General features: G+C 32.9%; 1 long non-coding RNA gene across 1 annotated transcript; it reads left to right on the forward strand.

The window, feature by feature from the left end:
- Nucleotides 1-4,218: 4,218 nt before the first annotated feature.
- On the forward strand, nt 4,219-5,844 carry LOC140037293 (uncharacterized). The gene is made up of 2 exons (XR_011841215.1): nt 4,219-4,414; nt 5,213-5,844. It is a non-coding gene; the product is annotated as an uncharacterized lncRNA (long non-coding RNA).
- Nucleotides 5,845-10,403: the final 4,559 nt, after the last annotated feature.

Consider the following 10,403-nt stretch of genomic DNA (forward strand, 5'->3'; position numbering starts at 1 on the left):
GTAGCGGGCTAAAAAATGTTCTATGGAAAACTTTGTTGTGAGAGGACCTGGGGGGTCGAATGCAAGACAAACAATCATAATGAGAAATGGAAGAAATAAGATAGAGATGAAGTTTGTCAAATCATGGCTAGGTGGTTCTATACAAGCGCCATTCCATTTAATGCCATAAATAACCTTTTGTTTCTTTTAATGATTAGGAAATTGGGAGAATATGGGAAAGGACTTAAACCACCTTCATACCATGAAATGAAAGTGACTTTTTTGAAAAAAGAGGTGCAAGAGACATTGAATTTTCTCAATACATGCAAAAAAAAAGTGGAAAAAAACTGGTTGTACTATTATGTCCGATGGGTGGTCTGACCAAAGAAAGAGAACAATGAACAATTTCCTTGTGAATAGTCCAGCTGCTGGTTTGAATTGTTAGATGGCATTGTGGAAATAATTGGAGAGGATAATGTTGTGCAGGTCATCACCGATAATGCTTCTAATTATAAGGCAGTTAGAAAAATATTGATGGAAAAGAGAAAAAGATCATTTTGGACCCCTTGTGCTGCTCATTACATTGACCTAATGTTAGATTTTCAAAAGTTTGATTCTCTCCACAAAGTCACCATAGAAAATGCGAAATCAGTGGTTACATATATTTATTCATGGGGTACAGTTATTAATTGGATGAAACAGTTCACCAATGGCAAGGAGTTGATTAGACCTGGAGTTACTTGCTTTGCTACTCCATACTTGACCATGAGATGTCTAAGCAAGTTGAGAGGGAGTTTGTTTACCTTTTTCTCTTTGGATAAGTGGAAAACAAGTACGTATGCTAGGAGAAGAAAGGGAAAAAAATTGAAAGCATAATTTTTTATAATCAACAATTTTGGCCAAATGTGGAGCTATGTTTAAAGATAGCTTCACCTCTCATCAAAGTATTAAGGATGGTAGATTCTGATGAAAAACCTACCATGGATTTTCTCTGTAAAGCTATTGATCAGACAAAAAATCAAATAAAATGTGAACAATGTCCAAAAGAGGTAAATTTTAAATAAGTTGCCATATTAATTATGAATTCATTTATAATTTCTGTATTGGATAATAGAATGATTTTATTTTAGTTAATTTTTTACTAAACTCATGTTTATATGCTAGATATGAATCAGCATTTACTATCATTGATAAAAGATGGGAAGATCAATTGAGTCATCCTTTACATGCCATGGATTACTATTTGAATCCACAATTTCAATATAGTTCAGATTTTCAGTCCGATGCAAAATAAAACGTGGCCTTTATGATTGTATTGTTAAGATAGTTCCTGAATCTAGTGAAAGGGTGAAGATTGATCCACAATTAGATGATTTCTAGCATGCAAATGGATTATTTGACCATGAGAATGCTGTACTAATAAGAAATAAGAAATCTCCTAGTTAGTTACTATTTGAACTTACATGTTTTTTACTTTTAAAAACTTTTTTTTGAAAAAATGGACGCTGGCGCCAACCCTCATTGACGTGTTACTTTTAAAACCTTTATTAGTTTATTGTTAATTTTAATTTCTTACAGCTGATTGGTGGGAATCTTATAGGGATGAATGTCCAGAGTTGAAAAATTTTGCTGTTCGAATTCTCAGTTTAACTTGTAACTCTTCTGGATGTGAGTGAAATTGGAGTGCATTTGAATTGGTAGTAACGTTTTCATATAATATAATATTTTATTCAGTATAATATTTTGTTTACCATTTGAATTTAAGTTCGTAGTATAAATTCTTTCAATTTCAATAGGTACATTCCAAGAGAAGAAATCGTTTGGCCCAAAAAAGAATGAATGATCTTGTATTTGTGATGTACAACTTGAAATTGAGAGAGAGACAAAGACAAAGGTAACGTGTTACTGAAGAAATTTCTTTTGAGGATTTGCCTTCAGATGATGAATGGGTGACAGAGAAAGAAAATCCAACTCTTCCAAGAAAAAATAGATGGTTGCAAGTTCTAGATGATAATCCCAAATATGACACTTCAAATGAAGAGAGAAATGGAGATGATGAAATTGAAATACTTACAAGAAATGTGCAGAGAGCTTGTAAGTTTCTTTCTTTGTTCCAATTTAAGTATAAATTTTATCATTTTTTTAGTTTGCATAGATTTATTTTGTAGGCTCTCTTATTTTTGGTGACTTTCATTGTTATTGTTTGTTTATTTAGATGATCATGAAGATCATGAAACCCATGCCCGTCGAAGACAAATTAATAAAATGAAAGAGATTCATGTTATTAATGAGGATGATGGGCCTTCAGCAGAATTTGACAGTCAAGATGATGATTACCTTGATATGGTTCCCGAAAATGATGTTCAAATGGGAATTAATGATTGGATATTAACTTGAATGGAGATGAAGATAATGTCGAAGATGGATCCCAATAGAATTGGGATGGTGAAGATGATTGGGAAAATAATAATTTTGATAATATGGGTTATGGGGATGATGAATTTGATGAAAATGATTGGTTATAAATTAATGTATTTTTGAATTGTTATGGTGCTTGAAAATGGTGAATTCTTACTATTTTACCTTTTATTTTTTCATGTTTGTTTAAAATTGATAGATGGCATTTTAGTAGTTAATTTTGATATTGAAAATGTTGGATTTGGACGTTTTGACTTTTTAGTGTTTGTGGAGGTTGATGATTATCTTATATTTCAAATTATTACCATGTAAACTGTAAAGCACTTGGTTTTAAGACTTGAAAGCATAATTTATAACTGTTTATGTTCTTCTTCTTTATTACTTGTCAAACAGTAGGTTAAAAATGCTATATGTTTATAAGTAACTTATTTATTTGATATCTTTTAGGATGTACAAAATGGCATATGAATTTCAAATTCATTAATTTAGTAAATTTAGGAGCTTTTGGTAGGATCTTATAATCCTACGATCCGATCCTGTGAAATTAAAATCGGTCCTACATAGGATCCCGATTTTGCAAACCTTGGATATACTATGCCTCAATAGGAAGAAGCCATTATTGAACAAAGCAGCTGATGAATGATTTCTCATCTTACCATAATGATGACATAGCCAAGGGAAACAATGGTAGCTACATACTGAACTAAATTGAAAGTTGGGGTCTTTCCCATCACAAAATCATGACTTTCATTCTTACTTCACTTCAATGGGCCAAGAACTCTTACTACATACTTTCTTCATGAATCTTTTCCCCGCTTATGCAATCTCCTTTCAACTCTAAATAGGGTTAATTTAACAAAGACAGAATCGTAGGGTTACTCTCACTAGCCCAGTGCTAATATAGACCCCTTTTCTTTTAGGATTACAGGCCCCTCTCCATAAGAAGCAAAATTGAAAACAAAAATTGGTTGTTTGTTGAAGCTTTGCTTTGTCTGCCCTAGAAACCTCTTCCTAATGGCTCTTCAAAAAAAAAAAGCAAAGCCTTAAATAACCACCAACAAAGAGTCAGCTACTAATCACTTTTTGGAAAGATCTCTTGCTTGCACTCAAGGGCTCTACGAGTTGAGGGTAACTGAAGATGTGAGTTCACCATCTTCTCGTTCACTTTAGGTGAGAGAAAGAGGTGTAGCATCATTGCTCTTTCCTAGCATTCCATTCCAGGAGTAGTGTGAGGACTTGCAAATTCATTTATATTTTCTTATAATTTCCTTTATTCTTGAATAAGTTAATTTATAATTTCCTTAATACTAAATTACTTGCCTTAGTAGGTATAACAAATAATAGAGTTGGGAGTTTTACTTGTACTTTTATAGTTAGTGTAAGTTAGGGTTTTGATGCATTGTGATAGTGTGATCAATTGGTGAGGTGTGTGTACTAATTTGGTGGATAAGAGCGAGTATTAAGTAGGAGGAAGTATGTGATTAAAAGTGCTAAGAGTACATTAGTGAATCATAAATTAAAACAAAAGTACAAGAGAGACAAAGAAATTGGCTTGAACCGACTCGCGCCATTTGTTACCGGTCCAAGACACCACTTGACCAAGACTTTCCTTCCCTAATCTTCTTATTTTCCTTTCATTTTTCTTTCCCTAATTTTATCTTAGGGTTGGCTGAAAAGTTTGACCAAAAAGAGAGGAAAGAAAAGGAAAACAAATGGAAGGTGACAAGTGTCAACCATCCAAGCCAACTTTGATCCAAACTTTCTTCATTACTTATCTTCCATTTCCAACCAAAACTCATCAGATTTTTCTTGCTCAAGAGGGCCGAGAGAGAGAAGAGAGAAAGGGAGAAAAACCTTCTTCAATTCCACTTTGATTTCTATCCAAAACTTGTGGGAAATCAACCTCCAATCTTAAACCAATCCATAGAGAGTTGCTACAAGGAAGGAAGGTGGGCTGGAGTGGAGTTGCTTTGGGAGAAAGCAGGCTGTATTTTGCTGCTCATCTTGAGGATTGAAGGTATTCTTGGTTGAGAGTTACTTTATCTCCTTAATCTTGCATTTAGTTGGAGTTTTGGCTTGTTTATAGTAGGTTTTGTGGCTGATTTTGTGGTTTTAAGTTGTGAGCTCTTATTTCCAGTTTTTCTTGGTTATTCCAGCTTTTGTTGAGTATTTTCAGCTTTACTATGAGTTGTAAACCTGCCATAAAGATTTTCCAGCTTATACATGTAATTTTGGCGTTACTTGAGGGATTTCTAGCCTTGTTGGTGAATTTCCAGTATAGGGTTTAATTTGTCAACTTGAGTATGTGATGGATATATACTATGTAAATGTCTAATTTAGTGAGTTTAATGGCCTAGTAAAACTTGTGGACTTGACTTGGGTTGTTTGGCCATGGAGTGTAGCTTTGAAATTTGAGGGAAAAGTTAGGGCAAAACAAGGGAAGGTGTTGTCCGTTTTCTTTCATATAGTGTAGGTGAGTAAAAATGAGGGACGTGGCGTGGATTTAGGTTGGTTTGGCCTAATCTCGTTTAAAGTTGTTTGAATTCGCCTTGTTTGAGTCATAAGCTGCATTTTCTTTGTACTAAAATCCTACATTTGCATAAGGAAGGAAAATGATGGTTTCTAGTAACTTGTATCCAATTGTAACTTGAAAACTATAATTGGTTTTCTTCTAAAGTTGTGAATATACCTCACCTATGTTTTGCTAAGTCTTGTGGGTTATTTTTACATGAATCTTTCCTTTGATATTGACAAGACAAGTTGGGCTTTCTGAAACCTTGTTGATTGCATTTTGCTATGTGACATGCACTCACAGATTTCGGGAGTAACCAGGGTGTAGGGTCTGAGCGTGACATTGATAAGCAGTAAATCATTTGGTGAGTGTTCCTTGCAAGTGTGTGCTTTAAATGACTATGTGGAATGTTGTAAATATTGTCTGAATGTTAAATGCTTTCCAATGATTTCTGTGACAATTATAGCAACATATTGATTTATGTCATCTAGGCTTTTCTCTGATTTATCAATAATTTAGAATTTTTCTTCCAAAGGGAAGAAGAAAGGAATAGAGATTACTGCTCCCTTCTTTTCACATGCCAATGAAGAGGCATAAAAAAAGCCATTATGCTTTGTAGCATTTTGTTTACCTATTTGGTAAGATCTATCTCTTTATATTTCCTTTTTCTTTTTTTCTTGTCCTTTTCATGTTTATAGTTGTTGTTATTGATTGTCTTGGAGGCCCTCAGCATAGAAGGAAGGTCCGAAGCACACCACTTGTTGGGTATCTTGTGTGTCTAAGGTTTCTTATGATCCTGGTAATTGCTTACTGTTTGCTTCATTATCTTGAGGCATGATTTTAGTATGACGTTGCCTTCAGCTTATAAGACTGATACGAAGAGGGTTGACTATGTGAAATCTTAGAAACCCATGACTACCAACTGTTTGATGAAATGTCTATTGAAACTGCAAATAATTAGTTCTTAGGTTGATTGCAAATGTTAAGTTAAATCTAGATGTTTTTGGGATCTCTTGAGAAGGTTCTTTGAACAAAAGAATTGCCCCATTCAAGTTTTCTTGCTATTTACTTGCCTACTCTCCAGCATTGTCAAAAAAGTTTTGGTACTTCTATTAATTTTTGTTCCTGCTGTTTTTTTCTCTATACTTATGAGGATGTTAAAACTTAGTTTGAAGCAAGAGTTTTAAAGTTAGCATGCTTGAGTTAACCAATTTAATCAAATAGGAAACTAAGCATTTCTTCATAAAATAAAGTTAGGAAATGATTAGTCTAAGTCCATAGATTCTCTACTTATATATCATAAAAATTGAATCTAATTTGCTTCTCAACTGAATTATAGCAACTGATACAACTACAGTCACTGGCTATTAGCAACGGATAGTACTCTTAAAGAATCTCAACATGTAACAATTATTTTTTCAAATATGAATTCACTGTGCGGTGGACAATAGAGCATGTTCTTGAGTAAATGATTTTGGGAACTAATTATGATTGTGATTCTATGATTTTTTTTTTGTAGGTTTTCCATTCATTGTAAAGTCATTCTATCTTTTGTCTTCTTACTAGGCTTCAATTTTTGGTATGTTTTTGTAGGATTTCCATTCTAACTGCATGTTTCGCGTCTGTATTGTAGACACCAAAATTTGTATTTATTCTTATTTCATTTTTTTATCTATTTATTCATTTCATTTCATTTTATTTCATGATATTTTATTTTTATTTCTTACTTTTTCTAAAGAAAATCATTTCAATTCATTTTTAGCAAAATTAGAAAGAAAAGAAAAAAAAAGAAAAGGACAGCAAAATCAGATTCTTTAAAAAAAAAAAAAAGGAACAGTGCATCTTCCCTAGCTTCGTACAAGAAGCATAACAGTACAGGCAATGCAGCTGGCATTTTGGAGGAATTTTGTTGGCATTTTTTTCTCTTTGTTTTCCCTCCAACGTGTTGCTGGTACAAGGAGCCACATCACCCTTACAAATTTGGCCAAGAACATTCTGGAAGATAGCCATCAAATGGCTCAAAAGATTGCAGCAAAACCTGGGTTTTATTTGAACCATTGAGATGAGGTTTTAGCAACCCTTGTCTCGTGCAAATGGAACAAAATACGAGGATTAGGGTAAGAAAAAGGTAGGAAAGGTGGCGGAAAAAGGGAAAAAGAGAGAAAGGAGAGAAAAAAAGAAGGGAAAAAGCAGAAAAATTTTGTGAAAAAAAAAACTTGAACCAAGGTTGAGCATCTGGCCTCCTTCGTGAGCAAAATCCGATCCCAACGTTAGTCTTTTAGAGGATTTCTTCATTTCTGCACCATATACGGTAGTAGAGGGACAACTTTTGTTCACAAACATCTCTAAACATGTTGAATTCGGGCTTGAAACCACTACTTCATCAGTCCTTAAAGCCCGTTCCAGGAAGCTTCAATTTTCAAATTCTTGTGCTTGGATTCGTTTCTTTTGAGGTTCAACACATTGTTTCGTCCTTTTAAAGCACCAAAGGTGATGTATTTCGTCTTTTCCCGTTTCATCTAAGCTTAGATTTGCATCAAACTTGTCAAAAATTCTTGCAGAACTTGTTTCCTATTTTCTTTCTTTTTTCTATAGTATTTCAACTTATTTCGTAGCAGTAGATCAGATTTCCTTGTTAATGTTGCATTGAACTTTGCCTATGGATCTTAGGTCGCATAGGTTTGTATTTTGGGTCTGAATTCTTCGTCTTTCACTTGGCAAAGTTGCTACGTTTGATGAACTAAAAAGAGAAGAAGTTGCAAAAGATGCTTCGAATGGCATGAATCTTCAAAAAAATTGCAGTTTGGCTCCCTGACTTTTGCATAATTACACTAAGGCCCAAAAGTTTGTGAAAACAAAGCAAATCTGCCCTTTTCAAGTTTTGATCTTCTTTTATATATTTTATACATGTTATTGAGCATATTATTTCCGAATTTGAGGGCATAATTAATGTTTAATAATTTTGGTAGATTTATTTTTCTATATGAACTTGTTTTTTCATTCATTGGGTTTTGAAAAATAAGTTTAGATTTGGGTTTAGGATTATTTGGTTGGGTTTAACAAATGGATTGTTGGCTTATTTCCTTTGAGTTATGGCATGAGCTGGGAGGCCAAAGCCCAAACATTTTGGTTGTTTTTTTCTTGGCCAAAAGAATGGGCTGATCCATTCCTTTTCCTTTGGATTTTCAGTGGGCTAATGGAATCCTCGGCCCAAGGAAAAGAAAAATGGTCTAGTGGCCTGGTTCCTTAAGAAATGTGATACAAAAATTGCAATTTGGCCCTTGTTCTTTTGAGTATTTCCATTGTGGTCCTAAAAACTTTGAATTTTTTTTAATTAGGTCCCTAATTTAATAGTAATTTGTTCCTAAACTTTATTTTCTTTGATTTTGACCCCTAATCTTTGTAAAAATTATAATTTGACCCCAAAATTTTCTCAATTTTTTGCAATTAGGTCTCTAATTAGTTTTGATTTCTTAAGTATAATTTGTCTATCTTTCTTAATTGTTAATTATACTTCATTTAAATGCTTTTAATTGGTAGATTTCATGGTTATTTCTACTTCTTTATAATTTATTTGTTAATTAAATTGATGCTTTGATTATTTTGTTAATTTTGGAGTATAAATAGGACAAATCCAACCTCATTTAACCACTACTTCAAGGGAGGTATCTTCTTTTATTATTTTAAATCCTCTTATGTGCTCCTATGTATTTTTTTATGTGTAATTGCATATTTTGAGTTTTTTTCTTTTAATTACTCATTTTTTTCATTTTAAGTTTCATTTTTTCTATTTAATTTTAATGATTATTTGAGAGGCATTTAAATGCCAAGTTGTAATAGACAGATGCTCAAGATATATATTTTAGCTAGGCTATGTAATAGATAGGTTTTAATTTTGTCAAAATGTAATTAGTTAAATAAAAGTAATAGTTAAGTTATTATTTTATTTAAATTCCCTTTAGATTGTAGTTAGAGCTTCAAATGTAATAGTTAGATCTTTATGCGTGTTTCTTTGCTTGTGTGCTTGCATGCTTGTGTGTTTATGTGTTTATTCGCTTTCTTTAGGGTTTTGTATCTAGATATTATGCTTATGTGTTACGTGCTCTATGTACTTTATGTGTTTACTTGCTTTAATTATGTTTTATATGATTTTATTTATAATAAATGCCCGATATCACCACACTAGTCCAATGCTAGTTGTGGTCTTTCTCCCCATTTTTCCCCTAGTCCAACGCTAGTAAGAACTTATAGACATGGGCTAGTCCAATGCTAGACCTTTTAGGTCATTTTTGCCCTAGATTCATACCTTCGCGTGACATTTATTGCATCTCATGCATCTTTTCCTATTTTTGGTTATTTTCATTTGCATGATATTTCCCCTACTCTTATTATTCGCTTACCCTTTATATGTTTGGACCATATCATTTGGAATTGCATTTCATTTAGGAAATTAGAAGAAGGCTAGTCCATTTGCTTGACTAAGTTAGAAGAGTCACCCTTCAAATATGGGAAATGAACGAGTATGATTTCTTAGTCTTAACACGCTTGTATCCCCTCTATAAAAAGGAAAATTGAGTCATGAATCTTAGTCCCCATACCCGTTATTTTGCATTCCCCTTTTCTAGGTCATATATATTTATCTATACATTATAATTTTTCTTTTTCGAGTCTCATCCTTTGCATTCTTCGTGACCTCTCCAAAGAATTGTTTTGGATTTCACAATTAATGTGACTAACACCAGTTAAGTTTTGAAGAGACATCTTACCTCTTTGGATACTCTCTAGGTCTAGATTTGCATCCATATAGAAACACCCTAATGTGATAAGTTTATAAGTTAGATAAGAAAATTTTTTTACTAAATCTCGCAACTAGTCTTGGATAGGTTGAAAGGGTGTCCTGGATTTGAGTTTATCAAATCTTTGCCTTTCCTTTCTTCAACCGTGACTCTCGAACCCTTTTCTCTTATTTTCAAAGACCTGGAGTCGTCTAAAAGGGGTTTTATTATTTTTAAAAATATATTTTGGGTGCTTTGGTACACCTAAATTCAATACCAAGTGGGGATTCCTATTTTTTCCTAAAAATCATTTTTAGACTATTATTTTGGGCCAAAACCGTCACATATTTTAAATCCCATATTAGGTCCTTTTTCTTTTATTTTATTTTCTTTATTTTTTAGTCAAAAAAATCATTTTTTTTAAAAAATCAAAAACTCATTCTTCGAAGAGACTATGATTTTTTTTTTCAAAAAAATGGGGCGCGACATGTATATGAGAAGAGAAAATTTTTAGTTTTGTATGGCAAGTGCTAATAGATTTTGGTGCCAACATGGAGAATGAATCTTTAAATGATTTTGATGGTTGTTTCTTTTACTGTTTATTGTTATGCAAACAATTTTCAAGATGTAGTTTTATGGCTAAACTATTATAGGGAGCTGCAAAATATCAAATCTATTTATGAAGTTTTGGTACAGTGGACATGTTTGTGCAAAATCCA

This window comes from Coffea arabica, chromosome 2e, assembly GCF_036785885.1.
Source record: "Coffea arabica cultivar ET-39 chromosome 2e, Coffea Arabica ET-39 HiFi, whole genome shotgun sequence".
Taxonomy (NCBI): Eukaryota; Viridiplantae; Streptophyta; class Magnoliopsida; order Gentianales; family Rubiaceae; genus Coffea; species Coffea arabica.